The sequence below is a fragment of the Tamandua tetradactyla genome, chromosome 7, assembly GCF_023851605.1.
Source record: "Tamandua tetradactyla isolate mTamTet1 chromosome 7, mTamTet1.pri, whole genome shotgun sequence".
In the NCBI taxonomy this organism is placed as follows: domain Eukaryota; kingdom Metazoa; phylum Chordata; class Mammalia; order Pilosa; family Myrmecophagidae; genus Tamandua; species Tamandua tetradactyla.
The window spans coordinates 35,228,064-35,237,562 of record NC_135333.1 but is presented as its reverse complement, the minus strand read 5'-3'; the positions used below and the strand labels follow the sequence as shown (position 1 = coordinate 35,237,562).

At 51.0% G+C, this 9,499-nt stretch overlaps 1 long non-coding RNA gene across 1 annotated transcript; it reads left to right on the top strand.

Moving 5' to 3' along the window:
• The first annotated feature begins 505 nt into the window (after positions 1-505).
• Positions 506-6,427, top strand: LOC143691062 (uncharacterized). The gene is made up of 5 exons (XR_013179332.1): positions 506-584; positions 1,409-1,453; positions 3,090-3,181; positions 3,304-3,421; positions 6,081-6,427. It is a non-coding gene; the product is annotated as an uncharacterized LOC143691062 (long non-coding RNA).
• The last annotated feature ends 3,072 nt before the right edge of the window (positions 6,428-9,499 follow it).

The window sequence follows — 9,499 nt, the reverse complement described above, 5'->3', positions numbered from 1 at the left end:
CTTCGCCTCATCACCTGCTTTGCTCTGATGAGGAAATTGCAGCTCACACCACACCATGTGGTTCGGGCTCTCTCCCAGTGCCTTGCTTTCTTTAGGGAGTGAGCAGCTGGAGCTGCACCGTCCAATAGAACTTTCTGCGATAATGGAAATGTTCTATTATCTGTGTCATCCAATACGTTAGCCACTAGCCACAGGCGGCTACTGAGCACTTAAAATGTGGCTGCAGTGACTCAGGAACTGGATTTTAGATTTTCTTTCATTTTAAATGTGGCTACCGCATTGGACAGCACAGTTCTTCAAGCCCAGCACTTTATTCTTCCCTGGATCCCAGGTCCTGGCAAGAATCAGCCTTGGTAAGTTTCTGCACAATGAATGAACGAATGAATGAATAAATGAGCCTGTAGACCTAAGCCCCTCCCCTCTTCTCATCCATTCCCACTCCCTCAAGCTTTAGGCTTTCAAATGTGGTTGTGCTTTGGTTACCAGGGCAACCTGCTGCTGCACCCAGGGAGTGGGGGAGGGGAGCTGTCAGGAGTTCTTCCCCCCTCCCCTCCTGGCTCTGAGGCCCTGAGACCCAGCCCAGGGTAAGGGAGAACAGAAGTGGCTGGGAGAGGGGTTGGCCCAGTTCTACCTGGACAGGGATTGGGGGTTGCATTATCTCTGGGAGGTGTAGGATCCCTCGGCCAAAGGTAGGGTCTTGGGTTCTTTCCTCACTTCAGCCAAGGACGAGATGTACAACTTCCGTCAAGTCACTTGCTCTCCTGGCCATCATCTGCCTTGTGAAATAGAGACCAGATATCCTCGTGTGGTCTCTTTGAATTTAAAGAGCTAGAATTCCTCCATCCCGCTCCCCAACCAGGCTCTCAGGGCCTGGAAAGCAAAGGCTGAGTCTTGCTTGTCTCTGTGCTCCGCCCACCCATGTGCTCTGCTTCCTCCCCCAGTGTTAAGCAGCGGGGGGTGGGGGGTGGGGGGGGGGTGGGGGGGGTGGGGGGGGGTGGGGGGGGGGTGCGGGGAGAAGACATTGCCCAGCAATTACAAGCTTGGGTTCTGGTGCCCTCCAGTGGCCCAAAGTGGCAATGACCGCTTCGTGACTGCACGAAGGAAAAATTGACAAACCTGGAAGGGGACCCTGTTCAAGGAAAAAAATATGTGTATATATATCGTAATGGCCTCCCAGAAAAGTGGCATAGACTCTGGGGTCTCTCAAATCTAAGTTTATTACAGCTGTGTGATTTTTTTTAAAAGTCATTTAATCTCTCTGACCTCCAGTTTCCTCATCTGTAAAGTGGGGTGTGTATCAGTCAGGATGGGTTAAGTTCAGTTGTAGTAACAAATGACTCCCAAATCCCAGTGGCTTATAACACGAAGGTTTATTTCTCGTTCATGCCTCCGGTCCATCGTGGTTTAGGCCGGCTGGCGCGCTGCTGCATGCTGTCTTCCCTCTGAGACCCAGGTTAGTGGAGCGGCATCTTCTGGAGCTTCTCTGGTCATCATGGCAGGGAGAGGGAGAGAGTGGTGAATCATGCATTAGCCCTTAAGGCTTTGGCCTGCAAGAGACCCACATTTCTGCTCACAAGTCTTTGGCCACAGCTAGTCACATGGCCCCACCCATCACCAGGAGGCAGGAAGATACAACCCTCCCACTAATCAAGAGCTGGAGAGCCAGAAATATTTGACAGTACTAATAACCCACATGTATAGTTGTAAGTATGTACCGGAAGTGCTAGTGCAATATCAACCAAATAATAAGAGCGTAAGCCATGTTAGCTGTTAAATTTGTTGTCTTGTAATTTGGGTTTCCTTTTTTATTTCTCCTGCATGCTTTGTTTTGACTTCCACATCCGTTTCCAACTGTGTCCACCTGTAGGAACAGAGGGAAATGGACTTGCCAAGGTTCACCCAGTGAATCACCCAGACTAACCGGGACACCCTGGTCTCCAGTCTCCAAGCTCTGGGCCCCTCCTACCTCGGCAGGGGAGGCGGGCTCTGCCTACCCAGGGCTCTCTGTGCAGCCTCTGCCCTTCTGCAAAGCTGGTTCCTCCCACCCTCTTCCCAGCCCTGCCAGCTTGAGCTGAGGGGGTAGAACAATGAGAAGCCTGTGCCGCCCCCCGGGGCTGGAGTCCGAGCATTGCAGCCATTCCTACACCAGACCCTGCGCATTCCGGCATCCCAATCTGCTGCCCTGGGCCCATCCCAGACGCACCCGCCCTTCCCTTCCCTGACAGCTCCCAGATGGTAGGAAAGGAAAGTACCCAGGACTCTGCAAAACATCCCAGAGCATTTCAGACAGGCAGCCTCTGGAGGGATTTCTTGGGAGACCAGCCCCATTCATTCAGGTATGCTTCCACAGAGACCCTGCCCAGCATCAGGGAACCCACGGGCCTGAGATGAGAAGACATGAACAAAATTTCAGCACAGCACTAAGGCTGTAAATGGGGAAAGTAGATGTTGGAGTCAAGGAAGGCATCCTGGAGAAGGTGGCAACTGGCAGGGTGAGGTCATCAGGTCCTCTCTCTGGGACTACGCATTCCTTGAAAAGCCATACCTTCATGCCTCTGTCCCATGTAATGAATGACTTAGGAAACTCCAAAGAGAAGTAGCCACAGGAGCCAAAAGTTCTCACAAAGATTTTTAAGTCTGCGGGTCCTTGAGTCTACTGCCACCTACTGGTTGGATGCCTTCAAGGACACTTTTCAGGATGCTCTCTGTCCCTCAAAGATGTTGCGAGGACAGCGAGAGATGATGGATGGAAAGTGCTGACATGTGGCGGGTACCAAGTCGATGTGAGATTCTTTCCTTTTCCACAGGCCCATGAAGGAGCAAAGATAGCAATGGGGCTGCCACTGGGGTGGTGGATTGGATGGTATGACGGGCCTGAGGAATTCTGAGCATGGGACCCCATTTCCAACCCCTTAGGACAGTGAGAGCAAAATGTGGTGAATCAGAGCTCAGGCTAGAAGGCAGCTGCTCGTGCTTAGGCCCCTGCCCGCCACTTACGCTGTGGTGGCTCTGACCAAGTCACTTAACCTCTTCGAGTTTCAGTTTCCCCGCGTGTAAAATGGAAATAATAATTAGTTCTCACCCCACAGGGCTGTAATGAGGAGTTCATGAGCTCATACCTGTGAAGTGCACGTGATAGCAGAGGCTGTTGGTACTAACTGCTCGAACAGTTAGTTGGCAGGTGAGATGTAGGGATATCCATACAGTTGTGCAAATGTGCTCAAAATACAGACTTTCAAAAATAAATAATTTACCTGGCTAGTTTCATTTGCTTCATAGCCTTTTGTCATTGCCAATTTGCAGGTGACTTCCAAATCTCACGGCTTTCCCGTGAACTCAGTGCTCTCCGGGCAGCACTCACATCCTTCCGTGCTCCATGCAGTCAAACCAGACCAGCCAAACTCATTCCGCATCTCCGTCGGTACGAATGGGCTGTTATGAGGCTGTTACAAATAAGCCCCAGATCTCAGTGGCTGCAAACAGCAACGTTCATTCCTCGTTCCCACTTCATGTCCATTGAGGCTGACACAAGGGTGGTGGGGCCCTCTGCTCGCCATGGTCACTCAGGACCCACGCCATCAGGACAGCCACCAGCCGACATATGGCGGTCACTGTGCTAAACGGAGCTCTGGAGGACCTTGTACCAGCAAGCGCATTTAGAAGGAAATCACATGCTTCACTTCTGCTGGCCGCTTGTTGCTCAGGTCGCATGGCCGAGACCAACCACAGGAAGGTGGAAACTGCAATCCTGCCACATGCCCGGGAGAGCCTCCCCTAAGCTGTCCCTTCTCCACTTCTCAAATCAGTGAATAGCATCACATTCACCTAATTGCTTTCACCAGTGCTTACACTCCCTCTCTCTCACCTTTAAAACTGCAGACATTTTCCAAATTTTGTCAATTCAGCATGCTGAACATCTCTCAGATTTATCCCTTCCCCTCTGCCCCTGCCCTCATTCTGCCTTGCAAGAATATTTCCACAGCTCCCCAACAGCCTCCTCTGCCTCCAAATTGCTTTTCCAACCAATCTGCCCTCCACTCTGTGTCCGAGTGGCAACATGCAAAGCTCTTCCTGCCTCTCTCTGCTAAAAACTTTTAGTACATCCCCACAACCCAAAGTCCACACTCTTTTTGGGACACACCAAGCCCCTCACCATCTACCTTTCTCCAGTTTTCTGATTGTTCAGTTTCCTTTCCCATCACTTATTCTCTGGCAGTCTGTGCTTCAGCCACACAACACGACTCCCAGATCTCAGAAAGGGCTGGAGTCTCTCCAGCCTCTGTGAATTTGGACTTGTAACTCCTCTGCCCCATACAGGGGAAAACTCTTATTTAGCCTTCAAAACCCAGCTCAGGAGTCACAACCCCCAGGAAGCCTGCCCTGACAGCCTCCTTGCCCAGGAGTTAGGCCCTTCTTCAGTTTGTCTTTAGTTTCTCATACATATTTCTCTTGCTGCAATTACGATTTTGTAATTTGTCTAACACATCTGCCTACGCCTCTAGGTTGTGAGTTCTTTCAATTCCAGGCCTTTCTCTTCTTTGTCTTTGTGGTCTTGGTGCATGGCCCAGGCTCCAGTAGGAGTCCAAGTTGGCACATTTCCCCCTTAGCGCCAAGTATATGGGCCCTTCAGCTGAAACCTTCTTGGGTCTTTTTTGGAAAGAATGGGGTATAAATAAACAATTACGTCATAAGCCCTGGGCAGGAGAGTGGGAAAAGAGCCAGGCTTTGAGAGGGCCTGGGTGGGGTAGGTGCTTGACAAGCCTCTATAGACTTCAAAAGGATGGTTTATAGGAAGTCCAGCCTTCATACAGCACTCTTGTCCCCACTATCTCCTTTGACATAACCCAGTGAAACACAGGACATGAGTGACGTAAGAATAGCCAGCTGTCTACGGAGAACCTGCCATGAGCTGAGCACAATGCCAAGTGCTGGCAGGGGAAATCCATCTGGGATTTAATCCTCTGTGACTCCCAACACGCCTGGCACACAATTCTACACGCCTGTAGAATTGAGTTGAGCTTCCGAGAGCTAAGAAAACACGCCCGAGAACATGCACTTTAACAGTTTTATAGGATTTACCTTGTGTCGGGCCTTGATCTCAAGTTTCTCCAGTCTGGTCCTCTGGGATGCCCCGGCAGATGGAAAAATCCTGCTTCCCTGGGCACTGGCCTCTTTCTGTTGGCTCTGCCATCTGGGCCATCCTCCTGCTTGTAAAACCTGCTGAGGACACAGTCTGCTGTGTAGCTCTTAACATCCCTGCTAAGACATTTATTTTTAGTATGCAGAACCAGAAACCTTCTCACACATTAAGGGCCAATGTATTGATTTATATCACATAATGAGAATGATGTGACCCCTTTGTGTCCCCTTTCCCTCTGGCTGCCAGGAAGCTCAGACAGTAACAGGAGCAGTATTAGAGCAGAAGTCAGAGTTAGTATTTTTCCTTCTGAGCCCCATATCTGGAGACCCCAAAGCTGAAACCTTCTCAGCTCCTTGATGGAAAGAGTGAATGTACATAAACACTTATGTAATAAGTCCTGGGGAGCCCAGTGAGAAAGGATCTGGGTTTGAGAGCAGAAGTCTCTCTTACCCTCTCTGAACCTCAGGCTCCTCCTCGGCAGCCCAGGATGGGAGCCCTTGCACAGCACTAGAGGCATCTTCCTCTCTGAGGAGGACTGGTCCCTTCTGAGACCGGTCTATAGGAGCTCCTGCAAGTAGGGCGTCTGCTGAAGCTGTGAAGTTGGTGATTTTGGACATGTTCACACTTCAGGCCCAGTGTGCAGTGTGACCAAAGATTCTGATTTTTAAAGAGGAGCCAGAAAAGGAAATGTTAGCATGAAACTTCCTGACTTTTAAATGTTGGCAACTACTTTACACTTTTTTTAAACACTGTGTCCAACAAAGAAAAGTGTGACTGCAGGCCAGATCTAGCCTGCTCAGCCAGTCAAGGCCCAATTCACCCTTGACAGGGTCTGTTTGGGTGGGTGGGGTAGGAGTTAGCATCCTTCTTTCTGAAACCTGCCTTCCCCCAATGACATCCAGGTAATTCTGTCCCTTGTTCTGGAATGATCTGCTTCCAGGTCATGTCCACTGCCTGCAGCCTTGGGCTTTGACCTAAGATGAGCCAATGAAGTCAAGGAATGAATGAAGTCGATGAATTCCTTCCCTGAGATATTTGTGCATGAGACTCCTCTTGCAACCATCAGAGAGGAGTTCTGAGATAGAAAGAAATTGAAGCTGTGAGAAGGATAATTTTCCAGCTGTTGGCTGCCACGTTTTCCAGGACAGGAAGAATTTGGGTACACAGAAGCAGAAATAAGAGACAGTGAGAGAAAGAATCCTAAGGGTCTTGCTTTCCTGAACCTCTGCCACTTTTCTTGTCCTAAAGGGCCAGAACTCCCTGGGTCCTCATAATAAATTCCCCTTTTTGCCCAAGTTAGTCAAGTTGCATTTCTGTCCCTTGCAATCGTCTGTCCTAACTAATGCGTATGGCTTCCATGCAGAGCCCTTTCCAATCCTGTCTCTGACCTATAATTGGGAAAGACTTTATTCCCTCGGGGCGGGGAGCCTGCACTGCAAGAGAGACTGAGGCAGTGGGGCTGGCCCCCACTGAGTGGTATTGGCATAATCGCTGCCCCCATTCTTGCATTAAGTGATCTGAAAGGCCTTGGAAGGGTCCCCACCCTCCAATGGGCCCTTCATGGACCTACTCACCTGCCCACCTACCTCTGCCACATCTTGCCTGCCGTGGCGGCCTATTCAGAGCCCCAACACCCATGCTTACCAAACTGGGGTCCTGTCTACCCTTTCCCAAACTCAGACTCTCAGTCTCAGACCCATGTGCAAGTAATCTCCTGTGTGACCCTTCTTTCCTCCTCTATAGAATAGAGTCCTCAATGCCTCTGTCTTAGCTCACCCAGCATCCTTTCCCCTTCCTTTTGGTAACAACCACTAATCAGCCTCTCTCAGTCCATGTGGACCGGAAGAGATGACTCTGCCCTTGGCTCCGGGGTGGGCACAAGAGCTGGTGGCCAATCAGGACACCTGTCACCTGAGCTCATGGCCTTCAGAATCCATGGGAATCTGCCCTGTGAGCTTTTGCCTGAACTAACGAGAGACATTCTCTCTCCTTCTTAACTCATAAGCCTGGGACTGCCTGTGGCCACTGCCACACGTAGAAAGTACACTTGAGAAGGAAGCCCACGCAAAGCAGGACTGAAAGAGACAAGAGAGCGATGGAGAGAAGGTGTAACCCAGAGACACTCTTGGGGCCTGGGTCCAGCCAAGCCTGAGTTGGAACTCAGAACCTAGAAGAGAGTCCTGGCTGAGAGTGAGGAGAAAATGATTCTGGCTAGGCTGCCATCTGGGGTGGGGAGTGTAAGAAACAGTCAGTTTGGGACCAGGCTGAGGCAATAGAGACACCTGGGGCATAAAAACTAAAGAAAGGGAAAGACTGAGATGATGATATAGTAGCCCATGACAAACTCTGGGATCTGTCCTATAACTACTTGTTGAAGAGTGCTTTGAAAATTATTGCTTTTTTCTTTCTTTGCTTTGTGTGTATATGTTATATTATACAATTTAAAAAGTTTAAAAAAAATAATTAAAAAATAAAGAAGCTCTCAGGTGTGACCTGGGAGTGGCAGCCCTCTTAATTGTCGCAGCCCATGTGGCTCTCTTGCCTCATCCTAGGACCAGCTCTGCAAAACAGTGCATGTAGTTCCTGGGTTTGTCCCATGGAGGAAGTGCAGCCAGCCCCTTAAGGTGAGAGAAGGCAGCATCCCTTTTCTGTCCTCAAGATGGGGCATGTGCAAGAAAGAGCCCTGGTCTGGGGTCAGATCTGGTCCAAATCTTGGTCCCTTGTCCTGTGGCCCCAGGCAAGTGCAGGGCGCTGCTAAACCAAAGGGTGGCTGTCTCCATATTTTCTCCCCTTCTTTCAAGGAAGCGGACTTTTTGAATGGGCATATGGCCACCCAGCTAAAGCCCATATTTCCCAGCCTCCTTTGCAGCCAGGAGTGGCCTTGTAACTAATGGGTACAACCAACAAAGAGTGCCCCTCCTGGGAGAAGGTAATCCCTTCCACCCTCCCCACCTGGTTCTCAGGGTGCAAATGAGTCACCTCAGATCACATCAGCCAGTCAACATCATAGAATGGAGAAGTGGCCAGAGGTATAGCCTGGGTCCCCCAAAGCTCCCTAGAATCCTAGCTCCTGTGAACTCTACCAGGAAAAAGAAACTTCTACCTGGCTTCAGGCACCATTTTTTTGCGTCTCTCGGCCTGTATGTAGATCCTACCCGATACTCTGCCCCAGTGGGGCTGGTTAACAGTTAACATTTTTGATCGTCAGGACTGCAGTGGTGCTACTGGCTTCTAGTGGGCCGAGGCCAGGGATGCTGCTAAACATCCCACAATACACAGGACAGCTCCCAGCAGCAAAGAATGATTTGGTTCAAAATGTCGATAGGGCTGCTGTTGGGAAGCCTGCTCTACCCTTCCTGAGATTTACTGCCCTCCTCTCTAAAATGGGTAATAATGTATTCTCATGCTTTTCTGTGAAGATGCAGTGAGATGATAAATTTCAGGAAAGGAAACAGCTGCTGCCAAGGTAGTCAGGAAGTCTTTATTATTGTGAATCAATTAAGGTGGAAGCCCCAGAGGAGGAGAGAGAGGCAGATTGCCAGTCTATGTCCAAAGTGGGGAGAAGGAGGTGCCCTGGAGGGAGGAGGACACTCAGGGGGGGCTGCTGGGGGCCTGCAGGGGCCCTGGCTCAGGGGGGCTGGGCTCAGCCCTGGAAGTGCAGTGCAAAACAGGGAGGGGAGAAAGGAGAAGAAACAGGCACATCCAGTTGAGGGAGGGAGTTGGAAATTGCTGCAAACAGCCTCCACACCACCCAGAGAGCTCATGCATATGCAAACACACACACACACACACACACACACACACACACACACACACACACACTGCCCTGCCTGGGGCCCTTGCTCTCTAACACACACATGCATACCTGTCTCCTTCCCTTGTGGATGTACCCCTTTGTGCCCCACCACCACATACCCTCACCAATTCCAGCCTGAGCCCAGAGGGATAGGGCTACTGAGCCATTCTGGTGTCCCTCCTAACAAGTCCATCCCATGGACCCAGCTTTGGAAGCCATGCCCCTGGGAGCTGTAGGGCCGGGGGCACTGGGAGGAGTGGGGAGCTGAGTGTAAATGAAGGAAATGGGAGACCAGAGGCTCAACATGGGCAGAGGCAGCCAGGCCAGGTGGACCAACAGGTGCACTGGGCAGGACAAAGGCACTGGGGGCAAATGGAGAATGCCCCCAGAGCAGCGCGGATTGGGGTAAGCTGGCTTGACTTGAAGAGGTGGCCCTGGGCCAGGAGCAGCAATAACCCTGGAGCACCCAGGGAAGGGCCTCTGCTGGGAGGGTCCGGGCTGCAGAGGGATTCCCAGGACGACAAGGTCCGCTCCCTCGCCCCCCTACCCGCAGGGAGGTGGCC